The sequence below is a fragment of the Furipterus horrens genome, unplaced genomic scaffold (genome assembly GCF_987537825.1).
Source record: "Furipterus horrens unplaced genomic scaffold, mFurHor1.1.pri manual_scaffold_17, whole genome shotgun sequence".
Lineage (NCBI taxonomy): Eukaryota > Metazoa > Chordata > Mammalia > Chiroptera > Furipteridae > Furipterus > Furipterus horrens.
Window position 1 is genome coordinate 99641903 of NW_028327187.1, and position 9119 is coordinate 99651021.

The following is a 9119-nucleotide window of genomic DNA, read 5'->3' on the forward strand; positions in this document are numbered from 1 at the left end:
CCTACTTCCCAAACACAGTTCAGCTTTACCAGCGGCTGCCAATCATTCAATCTGATTGGGGAGGTCCTTTCTGTGCTGTGGTGCCCTTCAGCTCTCAATGCAAAATCGCCGGGATTCTCAGCCTCCTTGCAAACTGCCTTCTTTCTGTAAACCGAATGGATCTCCTCTCCTTCTCCAGAGCACCCCTGCGGACACCCGCCAGCGAGGGAGACAGCCCCAGAGCGCGCCACCGCCAAAGTGTTCACAGCTGCCTATATATCCCTGACTGCGTCCTCTGACGCAGTGGGTGTTGCCAACAGTTCTGACCATTCACAGAACCCCACGTAGGCTCTGTGTGCTTTCCATACTGTCTCCTGGTTCAAGACTCCTCCCATCCACCTGAGGCCTTGGAAGCATCCAAGCAATTTTGTATAATGAAAGACACCAGCCATCAGCCTCAGGCATGTGGAGACATTCTGAAAGCTGCTTCCTTCTCCCCATCCCCCAGCCTCAAACTCCAGGGATTTTTGGACTCCTCTGTTTCAGTAACATGCCCACTCTGCTCTTCTCAGGGACCATTAAAAGTAGTAAAATTCCATTTATTACATTCACAGAGATCTGCCACAAATTACCTGCTGGGGTCAAATCAAGCTCTTCATGTACATAGCCTATAATACTCTTTATTATAGTGCTATAGATACCTGCTTAAGAGTATTCCATTTGTCTTCAAAATAGTTATGTAGTTGAGCACCATATAGTACCAAGTTGGATTCTTTGGAATCACAAAACCGTGGTGAGCTTTCAGTCTTTTCTGGAAAATCAAACTAGCATCCCCTTGCGGCAAACCTTTAGATACCACTTATAATTAGGATGATTGGCATATCCCACAGCCTTATGCTGGGAGATTACTCAGGTGTTTGGGTAGTGGGCCTAATAAAGCCAAGATGGAGCTCAAGCCCAGGTGGGCCAGTTAGGTTCACACAGAGAATATCCTTCACAGCCACAAACAACACCCACATTTGTGGTCTCAAGACAAATTCTGTCAAATTAGCTGCAAAGGAGCCTGGGTGAGCACGTCTATAGCTCTCCACAACTCATTATTGCTAATGGAAAAATAAATCCTAACACTCTTCTTATTGGTGACATCATCTCTCCGGGTCCTGCCAGCTAAACACACTATCTTTCGGATGTGCTCTTCACAAAAATATTACTACTTCATAACTGAATAAATACCCACCAAGGAGCTTCACTTTGGCACAGGTCCTGAACACACTCTTTTTCACTGTTATGGTAATTGGGCCCTTTCTCCTAAGTTCTGAACCCAGTAAGCACTGTCCTACAGGGTGTGTTCTTTTGGATGTCCCAGAATTCACAGGGTTCAATGCAAACCCAGGTCCTTACTTTCTTCCCCCACCTGCTTGGCCTCCTGCATTGCCAGTCTCAAGAACGGTGAATCAGAGCCGGAAATTTGGGAGTCCTAGATTCCTCTCTTTCCCTCATGACCCATACCCATCTTCAAAGCCTACTGACATTCCACCTTGGTCACATTTGCACCCCATCCTACCTCTCTATTTCCCTTGCCACTGCCCCACTCTGTGCCTCATCATCTCACCCTGGGTCATTACAGATTTCTCTCAGATGTTCTCCTTCTCTGCAGTCTCATGCTCCACTAGCCTGACTCTCACTCAGGCCAGAGTCATCTGTCAGAGACAAAACTCTGATTCTGACACTCCCCTGTTTTCAAAAGTCCCAAGTGCCCCATTGGGTATAGAATAAATCCCAGAGCTGGGCTCCTGGACTTTCACAGTCCTCTGGAAATACCTAGCACTCCCCCTTGCATTCACACAGCATCCATCACAAACTGCCTGTACTTCTCTGTTTGGGCCACATAGGTTCACACCACCGTGCTTTTGCTCATGTGGGGTCACTAACTGGAAAGTCCTTCCCTTCAAATTCTGCCTGGGGAATTTCTACTCCTCATTTCCTTCATTCTTGTTCTTCCTTTGTGGACCTGTTATACTGGCAAAACTTTCTGACCCTGTGTTTCACTGATCTTCTGCTGCAAATCAACCCCTCCTCCTGCAAAACATAATGCTTTAAAACAACCGCCGTTTTATTATTGGTCATAATTCTATGGGTGAGCTGGCTTAGCTCAGGGATTATTCTGCTCCTTGTGATGTCAGCTGGGGCTGCAGTCATCTGGAATATCTCAAATGGCTCACCCACGTGGCTGGCAGCTGGTGTGGGCTATCGTCTGGGAACTCAGCCTCTTTTTACCTCATCCATGTGGTTTGCTCTTCTCACAGCCTGGTGGCTGGATTCAGAGGGGAAATTTCAAGAGCAAAGCTTCTGAGTGGAAGGAAGAAAATTTTCTTCCCTTCTTCTTCGAAGTCTCACAATGCCACTTCTACTACATTCTATTTGTCAAGGTGGTCACTGGTCAGGAAAAATAAGTGCCGGTGCTGTCCTGGCTGGTGTGGCTCAGTGGATTGAGTGCTATCCTGCAAGCCAAAAGGTTGCTGGTTTGATTCCCAGTCAGGGCACATGCCTGGGTTGCAGACAAGGCCCCCAGTTAGGGGTGTGCGAGAGGCAACCAATAGATGTTTCTCTCCCTCTCTTTCTCCCTCTCTTCCCCTCTCTCTAAATAAATAAATAAAATCTTTTTTAAAAAGTTTTAAAAATAAGTGCCAACTCTATAAATAAGGAGCAGTGTGCTCAAACAGGGAGGGGAAGAATTGTTGGGACCGTCTTTGGAGACTAGTTACCATACCCTGATTTGGTAGCTCTTTTGGTTTGTGTTCAGTCTGTCCCTAAAATTGTGAAAGCGTCTTGAGGATATCCACTATGTTTGAATCATGTCTTTACCCACAATTCTTAGCACAGATCCTAGAACATGGTACTTAGATGCTTAATACATGTTTGCTGACTGTAGCCACAATTAAATCAGATGAAATCTGACCAAAGTTTCTGAGTACCTATTTTGTGCTATTCTATCTTGTTGGGTGCCCTGCAGGTAAAGAAAGGGTTTTTGCCTCTCAAGACCTTATGAGTCAGGGACAACATAGCACCAAAGGGACGAAACAGAAAAGGAAATGATTAATAGTTCAGGGCAATTAAAGACAAGCCGTCATTAGGTGGTCTGTGCTTGATTGCCATGCTAATTTTGTGGACACCAATCCCTATAGATCTTCGGAGGAAGCTATGTTCACTTCATACAGGAGAGGTTTTAGGTAGGAGATGGTGTTGGGTCTGAGTCTGAATGTCAGGCTAGGACCTGAGATAGGAGAAAAATATGACCATGGTGCAGTACCAGAAGCAATTATGTGGAGTTGGGGCCACAGATGTGGCATTACTTAGTATGCTTACCCACACAACTGTACAGTTTTCTCAAAAGAATTTTTGCTATAAGTATACTGCCATAAGTAAGTAAGCAAATAACAGTGGTCAAAAATGTGAGTTCTACATGATTTTTTAAAAAAATAACTAGGAGAATGCCCTGACTGGTGTGGCTTGGTTGAGTGGAGCGTTGTCCCATGCACCAAAGGGTTGTGGGTTCGATTCCTGATCAGGGCACATATCTGGGTTGCAGGTTTGATTCTCAGCCAGAATGCCTGTGGGAGGCAGCCAATCAATGTTTCTCTCTCACATCGATGTCTCTCTCTCTATCTCTCTCTCCCCACCTTCCTCTTAATCTAAAAGCAATGAAAAAATGTCCTCAGGTAAGGATAGGAAAAAAAATACTAGGAGAAGTGGATAAAATGTGCATGGCAGAGATTATATTTCTCACTGAATATCACATGTTTTTGCCTACACTTCCCAGCTTCCATTGAAATTACTTTGGGCTGAAGTGCTATAACTTCTTGTCCAAGGCAGTAAAGAATAAGTGAGAGGTCTCTGTGCTTCTTCTTTCCCTTCTGTGCAGCTGGGAGGGAAACCTTCTGAGATGATAGGACTACAGGATGGAATTGAGTCTGCACCTGTAAGCTAACCATAGTTGAAGAGCCATGGAAGAGAGTCACCCCCCCTGCTTCAGGCTGTGAAGTGAGCAAGAAATACGTCTTGTCTTCAGCCATTGAGATTTTTAGGTTTTATTTGCTACTGTAGCACAGCTTACTGCACCCTATTCTACCTAGTGTTCTCTGGGGAAGGAATTGAATGTCACATAATAAAAATGATTTATCCTCCATTTAGAAAAGGTAACCCACAAATAAATTTTTAAAATACTCTTTTGGCTATCTGCAATTGAGGGTCACGCTTTCCTGCCTAGGAGCAAATAATTTAGAGGTGTCTAATCCAATAGTGAGCATCCACAATCCCTTATCTACATTGATTGGACTCACTTAGGCAGTGCTGTGCAGAACACCCTGCAAAAGCTGTAATCCTGGACGTTAGAAGGGGAGCGAGGAAGGACAAAGGCTGACGTGAAATAGACAGATAATCCTCAATCCTTATTAAGTCAACATGTTCCCTAACCAGATATTTTAACATGGCGCCTAACAATTAGAAAATTACTCCCCTTGCTTCTTCTTTCGTGCTCCTCTTTCTCACAGGCTTTCTAATTCGATGAGAGGTAACCAAGAAGTCAATCACCTGAGGAACCAAGGGAGTCAGGGGCCCGAGAAATCCCCAAGCTAGACAACTGGAGCTTCAATCTTGGGTGGCAGCTCCCCTTCGGCCATTATTCTGTTGCCTGACGCTGTCCTAGATGAAGGACTTTATTTCTTCTATCAGCTCTCTTTCTTCTCTGGCCTGAAGGAATGTACAGCCGCATACTAGTTTCTGGGTCCTCATGAATTTCTTAGGCTATGCATTGAACTTGAGCCAAAGAACAGCTGTTTTAAGGAGTCAATTCCTCTAGAGCAGTGGTTCTCAACCTCCCTAATGCCGCGACCCTTTAATACAGTTCCTCATGTTGTGGTGACCTCCAACCATAAAATTATTTTCGTTGCTACTTCATAACTGTAATTTTGCTACTGTCATGAATCGTAAAGTAAATATTTGATATGCAGGATGTATTTTCATTGTTACAAATTGAACATAATTAAAGCATAGTGATTAATCACAAAAACAATATGTAACTATATATGTGTTTACCGTTGGTCTTAGGCGACCCCTGTGAAAGGGTCGTTCAACCCCCAAAGGGGTCGTGACCCACAGGTTGAGAACCGCTGCTCTAAAGTGAGCAGTGTTTTCAGAAAGCTCATCTGAAAATGGTCCTACCATATTCGGGGAGCAAAAATCTGTAAAAAGGAAATAGACTCGCCTCTTTAATTTTCTGCCCTGAAGAAAGGAAAGCAAGACAACGAAGATCCCAGCTCCACTCTCCCCTGCCCTCACATGTCCTGCCAGGACCTCCCATTGGCTGAACCCAACCCGAAGCAGAGCACACAGAGGATACAGTAGATAGAGGTCAGCCTCCCGGGCTCAGAATAAGATGAAGAAGGACAGAGAACGGTACTAGAGAGGCACATGGGGGCTATCCAGCACACTTAATAATACTGAAAGTCTGCAAGTTTAAAGAAGATGTATATGTAACTGAACTACTACCAGTCATCAATTTATACACATCAATGTGTACAATGGACATATTCAAGTTCAGAGGCCTTCCCTTTGGTCCTCAAGGTAGCAATGCTCCTTTCACCCTCAAATCAGAACATGGAGAAAGTGGTGACTGGAAGGGGCATTCTCCTCTTCAGAATATAATGCATGTGCGTGTTTGACGTATCTCATTAGCACCTAGCCAAATGGGAACCAGCACAAGGCTTTTCTATGGCCATTGTGCTAAAAAGATGCCTGTTGGTGGAGCCAACCAGAATGCATTACAGTTTCCTTACCTCTGATCACCAGTTGGAAGGAGCCTTCTCTGGAAGGTAGAGCCTGTGGCCCAGTCCTGAATACTCCACACCCTCAGTATCTTGGGGTCCCAACAGCCCTGGCAGCGGTCTGACTCTGGGAGCACAAAAGTGCTGATGAAGGGGTCCTTTCTCCTGGTTCTAAAAGCTTGTGTTCCCACCTCCTTCTAGGGTTAATTTTATCCAGATGGAGCATCTCAGCCTGTCAGATTGTCCTGTGAGTCAGGCCCCCACTCTTCAAATCACTGTTGACATCTTTCCCTGCCTGGAAGCTCTCGCCACTCCCCTCATCCTCAGCTGCTTCTGGTTTTCTATGAGTCTTCCCTGGCCATGCCTAGTTCTCTGTCCTCTCTACCGTGCACTGGGCTAGCCTCAGCACCACAGTGGCTAGTGCTCTGCTGCTGAGGTCCCTCCTGTGGCCTGCTCTCTAAATGCCCCCTTCCTTTGCTGGTTTGCATTGGTTCTCTGCTTTCTTGCGGTACCCCCTGCCTCCTTCTCCTCAGAGATACCATCCTCCCAGTCCACATCCAGTCAGGGATGCTATGCCTTTAGACCCTAAATAGTTTTCTGCAATCCTACCTCTGGTGAGCAGCCCATAAAAGTGTGTGATGCACTAAGTCAACTCCTGTGGGGTCTGAATGTGTTTCTAATGGGGCTGGGATGAGAATGAGGAATGTTAGAGCAGCAGTCCCCAACCTTTTTGGCACCAAGGATAGGTTTTGTGGAAGCAGGGTTGGGAGGGCAGGAGGAGGAGCTCAGGTGAGTGTTGCTTGGGGTTGAGGACCCCTGTGTTACAGGATAATTAAAGATAAATAAAGTAAAATCATGACTATTGTGTAAATATAAAATACATACATGTCAAAGATTTTTATTTCGTTCAATAATTAATGAGGAAATTAGTAAGATGTCACAAATGGTTCAAAGAAACATTCACAGAGCCAGGCATCAAGAAACGTGGAGCTGAATGCACAAATGGATACAAAATGTGTCCAGAATAACTTGCATTCCACCAGACACAATTCATTTGCATTCCTGTGGACAAGAATCATTTGAATTATTAGTTTTCCACAAATTACAGAGTTATAAAATAGCTCAAAATCAGTGAAGACTGCTCTAAAAACGACACCCAGTAAACTTTTTCTTTGCTAAATTTAAAGTCTTTCACAATTTTTCCTGATGGGAGGAGGAAAGCCTCTCTTCTTTCCCATAGAAACCCACATGTATTTTAACAATTGGAAACACTGGCTATGAGGTAGGAACAGGAATTTCTGCTTGTGGAGACCAATGTATACATGTTCTCTTTACCTCCAAACCTCAATAAATGCTACAGATAGAATGTGTGCACTCTTCCCCTGAACCCAGTTTATATGCTGAAACCCTAACCCCCCCCCCACCCCCCGCAATGTAATGGTATTTGGAAGTGAGGCTTTTGGGGGAGTGATTAAGTCATGAGAGTAGAGCCTTCGTGAATGGCATTACTGTCCTCATAAAAGAGATTCTTGAGAAGTATCTTGTCCCTTTGGCCATGTAAGGACACAGTGAGATGTCCATCTGCAATGCAGAAGAGCATTATTCCCAGGACCCAACCATGCTGGGATCCTGATTTAGGCTTCCAGCCTCCAGAACTGTGAGAAATAAATGTCTGTTATTTTAAGCCACCCAGTCTGTGGTACTTTGCTATAGCAGCCTGAATGAACTAATACAACCGAGGATGAAAAACGCTTTCCATTTAGAGCATTGTTACTCAGAGTGTAGTCTGGCATCACCTGAGAGCTTGTTTAGAAATTCATATTTTTGACTCAAGTCTAAATGAAAACCTATATTTTAAGAGTTCCCAGACATCCCATGTTAATGGATCAAAGGACTTACTATTGTTAATGTATCAATACTCCCCAAAATATCTACATTTTCAATGCAATGCCTATTAATATCCCAGCTAGCTTTTTTAGAAGAACTTTGCAAGCTTATCCTAAAGTTCACATGGAAATACAAGAGACCCAGAATAGCCAAAACAATCTTGAAAAAGAATATAGTAGGATGACTCATACTTCCCTATTTCAAAACTTACTACAAAGCTACAGTAATCAAGATAGCATTGTATTAGCATAAGTTTAGATATGCAAATTTACAAAATAGAATTGGGAGTCCAGAAATAAACCAATATATCTATGGTCAGTTGATTTTCAACAAATGTGCCAAGACCATCCAATGGGGAAAGAATGACCTTCTCAATAAATGGTGCTGAGATAGCTGTAGATCCACATGCAAAAGAATGAAGTTGTATCCCTACCTCTCATCAGATACAAAAATTAACTAAAAATAAATCAGAGACTGAAATGTACCCAAATGTACGAGCTAAAACTATACAATTTTTAGTAGAAAACAGAGGTATAAATCTTTGACCTTGACGTAAGCAGCAGTTTCTTGGAAATGATATCCAAACCTCAAGTGATGAAATAAAAAAATAGATAAGCTCAACTTTATATCATAATTAAGAACTTTTGTGCTTCAAGGACACCATTAAGAAAGTGAAAAGACAACCACAGACTTGAAGAAAATATTTGCAAATCATATACCTGAAAGAGCACTTGTATCCAGAATATATACACAACTCTTACAACTCAACAATAAAAAGACAGACAATTCTACTTAAAAATAGGCAAAGGATTTGAATAGACATTTCTCCTAGAAGGCATGCAAATGGCCAGTAAGCACATACATCATTAGTCATTAGGGAAATGCAAATCAAAACCACAACATGATGCCACCTTACATCTACTTAAGATGACTAAAAACATTTTTTTAAAAAACAGTAACAGTGTTGGAACCCTCACACATTGCTGGTGGGAATGGAAAATAGTGCAGCAACTTTGGAAAACATTATGACAATTCCTCACAATATTAGACAGAGTTATCATATGCCCCAGAAATTCCATTCCTAGGTATATACCCAAGAGAACTGAAAACCTATGTCTATACAAAGACCTATAGCACAAGTGTTTATAGCAGTATTATTCGTAAAGCCACAAAACATCCCAAGTGTCCATAAACTGATGAAAGAATAAATAAAAAGTGGTATACCCATGTAATGAAATATTATTCAGCAACAAAAGGATGAATATTAAAAACATTATGTTAAGTAAGAGAAGCCAGACACAAAAGGCCACAAACGGTATGATTCCACCTGTTCAAAATATCCAGAATAGGCAAATCTATAGAGACAAAAAGTAGATCAATGGTTGCTCTATCTGGGGGGGGGGGGGGGGAGCCAGATTGGGGATTGACTTC